Source organism: Haliaeetus albicilla, chromosome 20, assembly GCF_947461875.1.
Source record: "Haliaeetus albicilla chromosome 20, bHalAlb1.1, whole genome shotgun sequence".
NCBI lineage: Eukaryota > Metazoa > Chordata > Aves > Accipitriformes > Accipitridae > Haliaeetus > Haliaeetus albicilla.
The window spans coordinates 23,438,696-23,453,253 of record NC_091502.1 but is presented as its reverse complement, the minus strand read 5'-3'; the positions used below and the strand labels follow the sequence as shown (position 1 = coordinate 23,453,253).

The 14,558-nt window shown below is 40.3% G+C and overlaps 1 protein-coding gene across 7 annotated transcripts in view; it reads right to left on the bottom strand.

Moving 5' to 3' along the window:
• The window catches only part of TENM4 (teneurin transmembrane protein 4), a 600,927-nt gene that overhangs the window by 510,931 nt on the left and 75,438 nt on the right, over window positions 1–14,558 (bottom strand). For 6 of the 7 annotated variants that reach the window (XM_069808531.1, XM_069808534.1, XM_069808533.1 and 3 more), the window contains exon 2: window positions 1,374–1,516. The exons of the other annotated variant lie outside the window; for it this stretch is intronic. The gene's annotated coding sequence lies outside the window, so the exon portion shown is untranslated. The remainder of the gene's footprint in view (window positions 1–1,373; window positions 1,517–14,558) is intronic. 7 annotated transcript variants of the gene reach the window in all.

The window sequence follows — 14,558 nt, the reverse complement described above, 5'->3', positions numbered from 1 at the left end:
AAGACGTATCAAGAACAATCTGCCTGTCACTGGTACAATGTGTATTTTCAAGAACTTGCCCAAAGCTGCAAGAATTCAGGCTAGTCTTATTACTATATAAACACAATAATTTGAAATATGTAATTATAGCCTGGACCAAGGGAAAAATGCAAGCATGTGCTTACTGTTTAAAACCAAAAGAGAATCAGCACATCCTTGAAACATAAAGCTATACTTTGAACCGTATCTGAGTAAAGACATTCTCCTGTGCTACATTTCAAAAACAGAAACGTCATAGGACTCTCAGCCTTGTCCTTACAAGTCAGGCCATTACAGCTCTGGTTGATTTGTTTCTGTACTTTGAAGTATGGAGTTCCTGACTTGAAGCTGTAGAAATAAACTTAATTGTGTTTCTAAATCTTTATCTATGGCTAGTTGAAGCCTCGGTGTATGTAGCACTTTAAGAACACTTCACATTTCTACTGATTTTCTTTTGGTCTCTTTGAAATACTTTGGGATGTGCACTCATTTATAAAACTGAGGTACAGTTATCTGTGGCTGACAAGTTCTATTTGTTATTTGTTAAGCAAAAATAATGTTTTATGGGGGATAATACAGTTCTAAAATGCATCTTATGCAGCATCATTAGATGAGTCAGAAATAGTAGATCCACATGATACTGTAAAATCAGTGGTGGTTATGCTCATTCAGCAAAAGTGTTGGTGGAAGTCAAGATAAAGTTGTCAATTTGGAAGTCAACGTACAATTTGTATTTGCTGGGAAAAAAAAGTGTTATCTTTGCTTGTACTGGGAGTGTGGAAGAGTAAAAAGGTGAGTGGTGGCAGGTATTTGGTGAGTTGGAAATGCTGGTGAAACACAGTGAATGGAGGCTTTGTAGTAAAGAATAAATTATGCTAAGTAGTGTACAAGCTGCCATGAAATTATATTTAGGTTATTTCTTATATTTCTAATGAACTTTCAGAACAGCATATTAACATTGACAATGTCATTTATTCAAGCTTCAGAAACCTTGGATCATTTCTTGTCTTCTTTCAATCACTTTGGTTAAATCTCTTGTTAACAATACAGAAAAAAACGGATTTCCCAAGTGATCACTATTTATTAGACAATAAATTTAAAATGACTTTGCAAATATAATTTCATGGGTTTTCCTCTTTTCATTTCTTTAAAGAAAAACAAGGATGGAATCAAGAGACAAATAATGCTTTAAAATATCATGAGGAATAGCTTGATTTATCAACTCCACTTAAGTATAAACACACATTGAAAGAAAATGATAAATGTATAAATCCCACACCCATGATAGATTAAGAGTTTTATTTCGTTCTCTCATTTTTACAAACAAATCTAAAAAACAATGATAGTGTACTTACATATTTCAGATCCTCATCTGTCTAAGAATAGAAAGCACTCAAGTCATGTGTCAGAATAACTCGGGTGGTCTCTTCTCAATCCCTTTTTTGTGTTCACCATCCACAAAAATCAGTGCGCCACTGCAATGGTCCAGCCATTCTCACTACAGAAAAGGAGCCAGGTGTTGGGGGTCAGAAAAGACTGGCATGGATTTGTAAACATTGCCTGCATGGCAACTGTCAGGATTGTCCATGTAGGATGCTTCTTAAGTTCAAAGACCCAGATTCCCCCTATCTGTGAGCACTTAACTAAAGTAGAACCATAGAATCATGGAATTGTTTGGGTTGGAAGGGACCTTTTAAGGTCATCCAGTCCAACCCCCCTGCAATGAGCAGGGACGTCTTCAACTAGACCAGGTTGCTCACAGCCCTGTCCAACCTGGCCTTGAAGGTACCTACATCAGAAGCATGTTCTTCCCAGGCTACCATCTCATCAGACAGCAGCTGGTACATGTCTTTACGTCTGTATTGATATGGAGAAATGGATATCTTCCTTCATATCTACAGGACACCCATGCCCAAGCTGCCTTCCCACGCTTTGGTTTCCTCTGGAGCCCGGACAACCAGAACAGAGTTATGGCGTGTTCCAGGCTCGTTGCTACCCAAGATATATAGGACAAGCCACCACCCATGGGTGGCTTCGCAGTTTAGATGTGGTCTCAAAGGCTGGATAATGAGCAACTGTACACCAAATGTGAGGTGCTTCAAGCTGAGTGGAATGAAATGGGACTTAAGTTAGTATGCACACGTATTTAAACCTGGAGGTAAGAGAAAATATGCTTTCCATAGGACAAACCTTCTAACAACAATTATTTTTCTTTTTTCCAGATTTCATGCTTAATGCTGGTAATAAAGCATATTTGCTTAATTTAAGATATCACTAAAATACTGTCGTTTTTACAGCATTTTCTAAGAAATTAGAGGATAGATACTCCTGTGTCTGACACCTGGATAAGTCCAATTATTTCAACATACATCAACATACATCAAAAAATTACCATCTCAGTCCCATGGTCCCTATTGTTCAAACAATTTTCAATGTAGTTTGGCAATGTCCTGAACATTTTTTTAGCAGCTCAATATTTAATGGGGACTTGAACACAACTCTCAATTTTGTAGACACTTAAATCTATACAGAAGATTACTGTGAGGCATGTTTGGGTAATGTCACTCTGTTAGTGACAACGCTCACAGGTGTAATACGTGGCACAGCAGTGAAAATGAGCCACTATATGATCTTGCTAAAGGCCAATAGCTTCTGATAGGTCACAGCTAGCATGCCCCTCGGTGTTATCAAAAAATAACTTGAAAAATTGTGACTGCAGATGTAAGACACAGCCCAGCTCAGCTGTCCATGCAAAACTGTCCAGTGCCACTAGAGATGCCCTAGTTATCTTGACTGTCCTTCAGCTGCCATCCAGAAAGAAACGGGTTTCCCGCAGATCCCGCATCTTCTCTGCCAGTCTCTTAAATACGTTTGGGCATCTCAAATGGCTCTGGGCATCTCAAACGGCTCTCAGTTTATTATAAAACTAAATCACAAGTTATGCATTGACAACAGGGCTCTGAGATCCCCCTCTCACTATTGCTACTCCCCACATGCGATGCCAGCACACCACCCAAAAGTACTGCTTCAGGGAATGGGTTGCATACCAGTATGCCTACACTTTCGTGTTGTATGCTCTTTAGGCACAGGCATGCATGCTATATTGGGGCTCACTTTTTTTTTTTTTTAAATTAAAATTCTTGCTTTTTTGTAAAAATTAAAGCAATGGCAATTCCAAAAGCCATTATGTTTTGATTGTTAGGAGCTGACATAAATGGACTCCAGTAGAGATAATGCTGTAAATGTTGATCATGTTACAAGTTGGCCCACCTACTGTCACTTCAGGAAGCAGAGGTTTAAATATAAATCTCCTATTTTTAACTGAGTTAATATTAGAACTGAAGGAGGAGACGTTCAGCTGGGGTAAATAGTAGCTTTGCCAATGTAAGTGGCGCTATGCTGATTTACAGGAGCGAAGGAACTGTCAGAAACAGCATATCTTCTCTCCACCAACAGCTCCATTAATGTATTTATAATATTAATTCAATAAGGAAAAGAAAAATCACAACACAAAGAAAAGTTGAGATTATTCAACGGTATCTGGCGAGTCCTGACAAACTTCTATGAGTAAATGAATGGAAATCGAGAGTATGTGTCTTAGCCCACTAGACTGCTTCAAATCCCTGAGCTAAAATCTGCATGTTAAATAACTATGTGTTTTGTTTACAATGAGCAGTATATTCCAGACATAATTAAAATAAAGAAAATTGGTATTGGATACCTCTTGATATTAAAAAAAAAAAAAAACAAACCAACCAACCAACCAAACAAAACCCCAAACCCCCAAGATGTTAAATGAAAGTATTTTTATATACTCCAAGCATTCATTTATGTTTTCTTCTTGAAGCTGCAGTTTCTGGAGTACTGCGAGTAAGTTTATTATTAAAAATAAGAGCAGAACTGTCAGATTTTGTTACTAAGTTGGAACTAGGAGTTCCATATTTGGAAGAATAATAAAAAGAACAAAAATGCTGTAACGTTTAAAACTCACAATTCTAAATACCTTAATTTATCTTGAGTTATTAAATATTCTAGAGTTGGGTATTAATTTTGGGTGTCTATTCCACAGCGCTTGGACTTTGTAATACTATATAAACAAAATTACAAAAATCTAATAAGTTTAACCCAAGAGGAACCTTACTTCTTCTCCAAAAATCCAACTAAAGGAGCCAAGGTTGTGTTTTCTTTTGAAATGACTTTCTCTATCTTTAGCTTAGGTGTTTAAAGACTCCATAATGAAGCATAGCACAGAGTAAAGCATAGGAGGGCTGAGACTATGGGCTTTAAGGAGATTAAGGGCTGCAGAGCTGCTCGCTTTTTGTTACATTAACCTGCCCAGGAAAGCAATTCCCTCCACAGCCCCCATGCCCAATCCCTGTAAGTGGAGACATATGGCAGTTCTGTGATACAGAGAACACACTGTGGTAGTTTTATTGATACAGGGACTGCTTCTTAGCCAGTATAAGTCTTCTCCGCTCAGCTACGAATTGATCCCATTGACTCTTGGCAAAGGGCGAATAGTCATAAAGGTTAATGCTGCCCTCGCAGTCAGATTCCTGCTTTAAATTGCCCTCCAGAGGTGCCTCTCTCCCCTGACTCCAGGGAGATTTGCTGATTAAATTTAGGCTAGAGCTAACTTTTGCGCCTCTGCCGATTTGGTGGGATTGATTTGGAATGGTGTGTTTTGGTCTTTGTGAACAGCTGGTCCGTAATGCTGAGCCGTGAGCGTATTGATAGAAAACCTTCAGAAGTAGCAACGAGAGGGGTGCAAGCTGTGCATGGCCATCACCGTCTTCTCATCTGGTGGAATGTCAGGATGAGCAGAGCCTCTCCCTACCTCCCTCTTCTGCCTGTCCATTATCTACCTGAGGATGGTAACCATTAAAACATTTCAAAGCCCAGATCCCAATGCTCCCACATTGAATTAACATGAAATTGTTAGTTAACATGGATTACCCTGAATGGGAGAGCTGCTATGCATCTTGCAAGGCCCTTGCAAAAGGGATTTTCAGCTCAGATTCCTGGCTAAAGGACAAAAGGCATCGGCTATGTGGCACAACATTGCATACACACAGACACACAGACATCGTTTCATATTTTCTGCTTCCCTCCTCAGATTTCTCTCCTCCAGCCACCAGCTTCTCTGCTAACCTTGAAACTGCGGGGAACTTCATTCTGTGGCTTCTGTTTCCCCCAAAGCAGAACTGCAGGACCCCAGTTCCTCCCTAGAAATTATATCTCCTTGAGTCATTATTCCCTCTCGGCCTCAGACCACTTCCTGCAATTTCAGAACCACTGAAAACAGCAGTTTCAAATGAGCTATTAACCCATGAAGGCTAAACCAGCCTGGATCCAGCAGTGTTCCTTAGATGCATTTTCCTTTTCCCCTCTCCCTGGACTCTGGTTCAAATAGAACCAAAAAGATTCTTCCTCGGACAGGTTTTGGCCCATTTTACAGAGCTTATAATCACCTGAATACTGTTTTCTTTTCACCTCCTATTTTCTGCTGCAGACTACTATTTACTAAATCCATCTTTCTTGAAGAATTCTGATGGCCTGTAAAAGCTGAAATGTTAGCTAGCGAAACCCTTGGGTATATCCACAAATGATTATGTAAGGCTGGAGTTGTGGTGCCAGATGAACAGATGACAGACCCATTTATCATTAGTAGGAACAGGCACGTTAATTGGCTACGATACCAGTACCGTCCTCCAGCATTAACAAAACTTCTTGATCCTGAATGTACCACCAGAACATACTTTATTAAATAAGATGAATAATACTGAGGTCAAGGGTCGCCCTGCTTCAGCTGAGAAAGCTCAATTATTTATGGATACTTTACTCACCAGGGCACCAACAGGTTACCAAGCCGTGTAAAGAGAACTTTTTGGTCTACTGAATAAAGGTTATTATTCTACACATATGCATCTTCTGTATCGGGGAAGGAACAGCAGAGAAATAAAAACATTTGAGTCCTGTAAAGCTTCAGGGCTGGGGGAGGGCGGTCACTGGAACATTGGAACAGGCTGCCTAGAGAGGCTGTGGAGTCTCCATCCTTGGTGATACTCAAAACCTGACTGGACACAACCCTGAGCTGCTGTAGCTGTCCCTGCTCTGAGCAGTGTGGGTTGGACTAGATGATCTCCAAGGTCCGTTCTAGCCTCTGTGTTATTCTGTGGTTCTGAGTCCATAAGATGAAGCCATGGAAGTGGATTCCCAGGTTTCCGAGCCTGGCTTTTCCACATACTCACACAAAAGCCCCAATACTCGTAATTGGCCACTGTTGCCAGCTGCCTCACCATGGCAAGAGGAATCTCATCTTGAGAGACTATGATGCCAATTTTCTTGCATTTTCACCAACTGGGCATGTGAAAAAGGAACCAGTGGCCATCGCTTAGTATTATACCTGCAGAATTCCCTGTGGTTAAGTGAACTTGTCTGCAAAATGGGAACTACTTGACCCTATCGGGTACAGCTGCTATGCCAACATCGTGTTTTATTCCAGGCACACTGGAGTAATGGTTTTATGTGTCATCTGTGTCCCCTTGGTTAGTCCAGATGCAGTGATACAATCCAATAGCTATGCATCAGGATGGAGAAAGTAAAACATCATTAATTTTACTGGATTATCGACCACACATTGCAAGTAGTGGAAAAAAAATGTTTCTTTCAAGTGTGGCTTTCGCCTACTTTTAGTTGGCAATAAATGGTTGTGACCCACTGCACTGGAGGAAGAGCTCGAAAGTAATACTTTAATATTTCTTGGGACTCCGAAAGGACCAGCTGGGTCATGTCCATTTTGCCAACACCAATGAAGATTTGCACTGGCACACAATTTCTACCTGGTGGCCACCTCTTGCTACCATGGCTGCACCTGATATGCATAGATTTTGATGCTATCAACCACCTTCCATACAGCTTGTTGACTAATTTTGTGTTGATCCTAGCATAAATGACATTTTCCCCCTCCCTTTATCACCTGATCTTTTGATATTAGCAAGAAAGTGAATTATTGTTTTTTTTCTCTCTCCCCAGAGGGCTTCGGGACTTTTTTCTCAGAATGTTAGAATATTTCCTCCGTACTTGGAATGAAGCATTTTGTTTGCACACCACGCACACTACTGGGGAATTTTCAGTGCTGATACTATGTCAGGCTGGCAGGCATGCTTTATACCTGAGCAGCCAAAGGAACTGGCAGATGGTTGGTGACAAAAGGAGCATCTCATGGAGCTGCAGGAGAACTGTCTCAACAGATCCAAGATTTCAGAGCCTGAAAGACACTGCAACAGCCCAACCGTAGCACTGCTCAGCATTCAGCCAGAAGCAAGGCAGGTGTTTAAAACATTTGCCAGGATTCACTGACTCAAAAGGGCTCAGTCTCCAAGCCAGAAATAAATCTGGGATGCTCGTACAAAGAGACCTAAGGGCAACCGCCTGGTGGAGGACAGCATCTACAACCTTGGCTCTGTGAGTTTTTGATAGCAAGAAGACAGACCTCTCCAAAATTGTCCCTTCCAGGACTCAAAGCAGGACAGCCTGTGAGAACAAGGGGGAGGAACGAGAATGTACAATGTCAAATCAAGTGGTAGCTCAAAGAGGTGATGTGCTACCCAGCAGGTCTCCTTTGAGCACGAGTCTCCAGGACGACAGCATCTGCCACCCCACAGCATTTGGTGCCAAGGACCATTTTATAGGAGAGACGTGGCTGTTTATGGTTCAGCAATGCATAAACACATGAGAAGTAAGCCTTGCTGATGGGCTTGGGGAGGAGGGAGTCAAGATTGTTGAGCTCAGTATGTTAGACTTGTCAGATCTGGATCAGCCCTGCTTCCTGCTTGACAGCTTCATATTTCATGTCATCCTACCTCTAGTAGGCAAGTGACATGGAGTTCTGTCTCCCGTCTGAACTTGTTAAAGAAAAATGTTGTTTTCTGTATCTTTCCTTCTTCAAGTTGGTGGAAGACAGAGGAGGAAGGATACAGGTCTTTGTGCCATACCATTAATTTATTTTCTTAAATCCTCTTTGTGTGGACTTTTCCAGTACCTGCCCCTGCACCAGCTCAAAATTTCCCGTGCTGCAACTGCAACGTATTGACATGATTCACAGTTCTTGTTAAGCAATGGTGAACCCATCCAGTATATGTTGAGCCTCCTCCTTCTACAAAAGAAATGAACTGTAGCAAAGATCATTGCAGCTAATCTGTCTTCAGACTCAGGAAGATTCTTCTGCACCTCTGCATTTCAGAAGATGACCTTTATCAGATGTAAAGCCTACAAATATATTTTGACTGTGTAGGGCAGACTACGGATATAGGATTTGATGTACAAATGTAACAGCTCTTCTCCTATCATACATCAGCCAGTACAGCACAGATGCAATGTCATGGAAAGAAAAGCATAAAGTAGAGGGAACAAATATAAAAACTAGCTTATACCTTGCCAATGGGGAAAAGGAGCCCAAGTAAAACAATTTATGTTGAAGGTCCAGTGGAGTACTGTGGAGTTAGTCTCCCTAGAGGAGGCAAGGGAAGCCAGGGACAATATTATCTCTCTAAATGCAAACATTGTTAGAGAGAGAGACGGTGCTTCTGTGGTCAGGCCAGCAAGAACAAGAGAGCTCTTTGCTGAGTAAGCGACTGGGCTTGCTGGTGTAGGAAGTATTGTGCACACTGATGCCCTAGGGCATCGATTTCATGATCAGGAGACCCCGAGACCTCCTTCAGCTTTCCCCTAATGAGTGGATTGAGTGCATTCATCAAACCTGAGATCTCAGGGCTCAAAGTTCAAAAAGCTACCAGAGGTGAAATCATTCCCCTCCTTCCTCCTTTTCTCGTCCCTTCCAAAAACAACCCCACTATATTTCTTTTCTTCCCATTTGACTGAAATCACCTGGGGGTCAATTATCTTTCTGCGATGGAAACCATATGCCATTTCACGTTCTTGCATAAGGTTAGGCTGCATATGATGAAACCGATCAATTAAATCTTGTGGGAAGAGAAGGGAGGGTGAAGTCTGGCCAGGATTTAGCATTCTCATTTACTGACAACCTAATCCAAGGTATCAGACATATACAGAAATTTGCTTGCCCACAAGGAACACAGGAGAGAAAGTGCTGCCTGTGTCATTGTAAAATGAAGCTGGGGAAGATTAAAGTGGGAAACATTAATGTAAACAAGATGGGGACATGCACTGCCTAAGACTGGTAAGAATTGCACTATGGAAAGGTTGAATTATTTAAAAATAATTTTTCTGTGTGGTTTGGTTTGGTTTTGTTTTGTTTGCAGCTTGCAGACTGCTTTGAACACAGCAGATACCCTGCTGACGTGCATTCATAAAATCCAGCCTGCTGTTTGGGTCTATGCTTGTCACTTCCCTTTAGTCCAGGAACAGTCCCCTAAAATGTTGGTCTGAGTTTCCAATCTATCTGGCATGTGAGGGTGCTTCTTATCAGTGAGGATGTTTTCCCTTCAAGCTAGAATATGGATTTTTTTGTGTTGGTCTGGCAGGGATAAAAGAGGAGAAGGGAAAACAGACATGGAAGTGCTCCATTGAGTGTCACACTGGTAAAATTCATGCACACAAAAACTGCAAGTGGAAATAAGAGCTACAGCCACATGCAAACAACTATAGGAAAACAGTGCAACTCAAGCTAAGACCCGTTTACAAATAAATCCTTGATAACCCCTAAACTGATAACTTTGTTGCTTGTATCACTTAATTTCCTTGTCAAAGAGCAACTTTCTTTTTGCCAGTGAAAAGAGTAACTCTGAGAACCACTCAATCCACAGCTCTGAAGAGCTTAGGTTGTGTCTAGGGTAACATTTCAGTGCAGTTATACTTCCCCAGCATCTAGCATTTGGAAAAGGTGTTACTGAAAAGAAATAGGCACAAACACACACAGATGTCTACTGTTCTGGCTTCAAATAACCCTTGTGGAGAAAGAGCGGTGTATATATATGGGTGTGCACGTGTGTGGGCATGCATGGGAAAGCAAAGTGAGCTTTATTTTTACTCTGAATCCCACCTAAACAAAGATCCTAATGTTATCCCCTGGAATGAGGTAAGAAACATGATCATTTGCTTCCAAGACCTGCCTGAAACTACAGTTTTTGTAGCCCTGAATGAGCAGCAGCCGAAGTAAGAGATCAGATGAACTGCATTCAGAAGTGATGCAGTGAACTGGTACAAGGGGAAAGTGCTTTTAGTGATCAATATGAAAACAGGGGGCTTTCATCTAACCACAGTGGGGATGGCAAAGAGGAATTTGGGCAATATAATATGGGATAAAAGGGTAGATAACCTCTTATTTCAATCTAAAGACTTAATGATGCTTATTAAAAGGTTGTTACTTGGTTTCATGGAAGAATTATGGCCCTCTACCTCTTTCCTTAGAACAAATGGCCTAACAGGGAAAGGCAAGTTTTTTTAAGAAGTCCTTGGTCCTTGTTAAGGAGGTGCTTTTCTCTTTTCTCTGTAACTTTGCCAAAAGATCATGCAAACAAGCAATTCACACGCATGGTTTTTATCTGAAGGCCACTTGCCTCTTGCCATACACAAGGCAATTCATCAGGCAGCACATCCATACAACAGCACTTGTGTAGTAAGTTATTATGATTTGATTCACGTAACCATTGTTAAGATTTGGGTCAAATTTACCAATGAGCGAGAGCTCTGAAATAGCAAATTGGCCTTACGCTTAAGAAAATGCATTGGGCCAAAGTCAAGTCTGGAGGAGACACGTTGAAGTCAATGAACTTCCAGCAGGTGAGCTGGCCTGCACGTTTCTGCTGGGGAAGTCTTTCCACCACTGCAGCACTTCATTATAGCTGTCATTTTCTCTATGAATTATTGTTTTCTTGTCAGATTTACCTCCCCTTCCACTTGAAAACAGTCATCTGGGGAATAGGCTGGCAACAAAACAAAACCTCCTGGAGGTTAATGTAGCAACAACAACAACAAAAAAAAGGAGCTGGTCTACCTCTTAAACAAGGGGGATGAACCACATGGTACTTGTTCTGCTACAAGAATCCAATCTGTTTGTATTTGAATATAACAGGCAGCACTGCTTTTCTGGCACTGGATATCAACAAAGTATTTTGAACTCACTGTTACTAGATTTTTTTAGACTACTTAGGGTGCTTCAGAGCGTTAATAGTTCTTCAGCAGTGACTAGCAAAGACAATTTGGATGAATTAGTGTCTCATAAAAAAAAATCTATTAATTAGCTTTTCAATTAATGTTAGGAATCCCATATGGCATTTGAATAGAAGTATACAAGGTGCTGGCATTCCTACAGTTCTACAGTAACGAGACACGGGAAAGAGATACGCCCTGGGAGACAGGAGTCCAGAACACCAAACTGCCCTTCTTCTTGTCAAATGAACTCATCCCATCAGCATAAACTGGCCTTTTGTGGGTTACAGAACGATCCTCCCACTTATTGTAGAACAAACCATGGGAGATTAGTTTAGATATAGTTATCTAAAATTAGATAAACTGGGCCAAATCTGTGAAAAGCCATGTTGCTCCTGTATTCCACCTGAAGGTATTTGTCTTAAATGTGAAAAGTAACTTCTGAGCTAAACCTAACTAGGGTCCAGAGGGAGCCTAGCAGTCCAAGATGTAGATTCAAATACCTTTCAAATTGTAAAATGGGGGAAATGTTTTTAAGTTAAGTATTTTCAGACATGAGAACATTCCTTTAGAAATTAACATGGCATGGAATCAAGCGATGATCAAATGGATGAAATTAAAGAGCCTTTCCTTTGTTACCTTCCTTGAATAGTCATTTACGAACCAGAAAGTAAATGCACAAAGAATTTTAAATCATAACCAATCACCCCAGAAAAACTTTTGCACTCACTTCACACTACTAAATGGTTTAAAAGCCAGAACAACTGCAACAGGAGATGAAGTCCAACTTTACTGGAACAAATTGTGCTTTGAATTATGTTGGTGCAGTGCCATGGAAGTCAATGGGATATGACCTTCGCAACTAATGAAAGAGGTCCACTAAATTTGTCCTAGTCAGCTTGGCTGCAGAGCCACTTTGCACATTCTATGCACAGCCTCTTGTTCCCCATCTTAGGATAAGTAAAAAATTTTCCATCAAAATATAAGCTAATGAATGTGAGAGACACCCTTTTACAGTAAATCCTCCCAGTAATGAGGACAATACAGTGGAAACTGTAGACTAGATTTACATGAAAACTGATACAACTTGATGAACTTGACTCAAAGTCCTTTCACTGTGAGATCTCTTTGTAAAGGAGCAGATTTACTACGAGGTGTAGGAGGTTGGCAAGCATTTTAGAGCATTGCCTGGTGCAGCCTTAGTTTTTGCTTGTGTGGCTGCAGAACAATCATGGAGCAGATCCTCATTCTTTGCCTTCTTCCCATCCAGATCACGTCTGATCCCATGCCTGCATATGACAGTGAGGTAAAGAAATTCCTGAGATGTTGACACCTAAAATTTATGGCGTGGCAGACATTCACCTGACCATCTTGTCAAACACACATTTGGGAAATTTCTACAGAAATGAGTTTGTTTATTCTTTAAGAAACAGATTCCGTTAACAAGGGGAAGGAGGGGGAAGGAGGGAGGCAGTGAAAATAATAAGAAATTAATATAACTATCATTACCCATAAATATTGAAGCAGATTAACAGATTATGACATAAAAAAGCAAATGGAGCTTCCATAGTTTAAGGTTCTAATAGAGTTAAGGTTCTATTTCCTGTCAACTCGTTATAAGTTAATTGCCATTAATTTTTCATAGCTAAATAGCGGAAGAAATGAGATTCCTGTATTATTGGCCATACACTCTAGCTGCGAAGGGAGTCCAATGTGAATGGAATGTGGTGAAAAAGTCTCATCACAAGATAATTGAAATTATGGCTGGAAAAGGCTTACTAATCCATACTCTTGCCTCTGCAAATGCTTCACTATGGAGCATCTGATGAAGTATCCCACTCTAACAAGGTTTAAAAGTGACTCAGTGATTTAGAATTTTTTGCTGTTAATTGACTAAATTATTTTTTTAGTGAAACCTCTCAGCAAGTAGTGTTTAGGTATTGAATGCTATATATCCATACACAATTAGAAATATATGACATATTAGAAAGGCATTTGAGCTCAGGGCAAGTGACAGAGCTTATCCTTTCTTTTCAATGCAAACAGCTCGCTGCTTCCCATTTTTAACATCGATGCTGGTTCGTTCAGTAAATACTGAGGAGCTTGTTCAAACTACCTTCTTTAGATATTTAATTTAGGCATCTTGAATACTTTTCTCATTGACTATTTCTGTAGGTTTGGGGTCTGATAGACCCATATTGGAAAGCAGTCTAAATCAGTCATTTCTACCATGATCTTGGTGTCATAGGAAATACATTATGAGTTCTGGTATTCACAAAGTGTTTTGCATATCCAAAGCTTTTTTTGGAAGACTGCACTACCACTACACCATCAACAAAATAACAAGGATGCTGGACTTCCAACAGTGTGGGTACCAGCGAAAAAGCCTATGCAGTGGCAGGATAAATATTAACCTATTCTGCTGAATAGAAAAGTTTATATGTATAGTGTATCAGCTAAGAGGCTGCAGTCAATTCATAAACCTCTGTGTTGAACCACCAGTAGAAGGTGGCAGAAAAATCACAAGGAGTTAATGTTTATTCCCCAGAGTAGTTCAGAAAATTAACTTCATGCAAGGTCATCGTGAAATCTGTAATACAACTAGCAATAAACCTGTGACACTTGCAGGATACCGCATGTCGTCAAATGCACAAAATGCACAATCTAAAAAAAAATAGGTTACTGAACTTCATTTAATTTAATTTTAATAAAAAAAGTTACTTGTAATAAATGCCAGAACAAATTAAGTTCTGATTAACTTTTTCATGCCGACATCCCCTTTTAATTATGTACATGTCTTCCACCATTTACTTCAGAAAATTCTTTAAGTCACACTGCAGCAGGAATTTCTTCCTGCGTTGCAGCTCAAATTTTCTTTTGTTTAACATAATCCCATCATGCCTGTCTTTGCCACTTTGGGATAAGAAAAAACAATCTTTTCCCTCTATCCTCTGAGTGCATGACTTTCTTTTTCCTACCAAGTCAGGTTGTTCAGCCTCTTAATGATTTTTGCTGCTGTTCTCGGAATTCCCTTCAATTTGTTAACATCCATCACTAGATTCAAGGTGCAATCTCATCACTGCCATATAGCAAGAAAATCACCTCCCTGTGGACAAAGGAATGAAGATTCTGCACGTACAGACCCAAATCACACCATCCCTTTTTGTCATCCTTTAGCATTCCAGTATGCATATATATTATTTGCTGTCTGCTAAAACCCCAAGGTCTCCTTTGACATTTCTGCTTTCCAGGTATCTTTGTCTGACTTAATAACTGTGCTTTAGATTATTTCCCTCTCAGATTTATTAGCCTACATTTTTCTAGGTCAAATCTCATTTTGTTACTCGAAGCACATATTTCTGACATGTCCCATTCTCCTTGCACTATTTCCTGGTAATTAAACATAG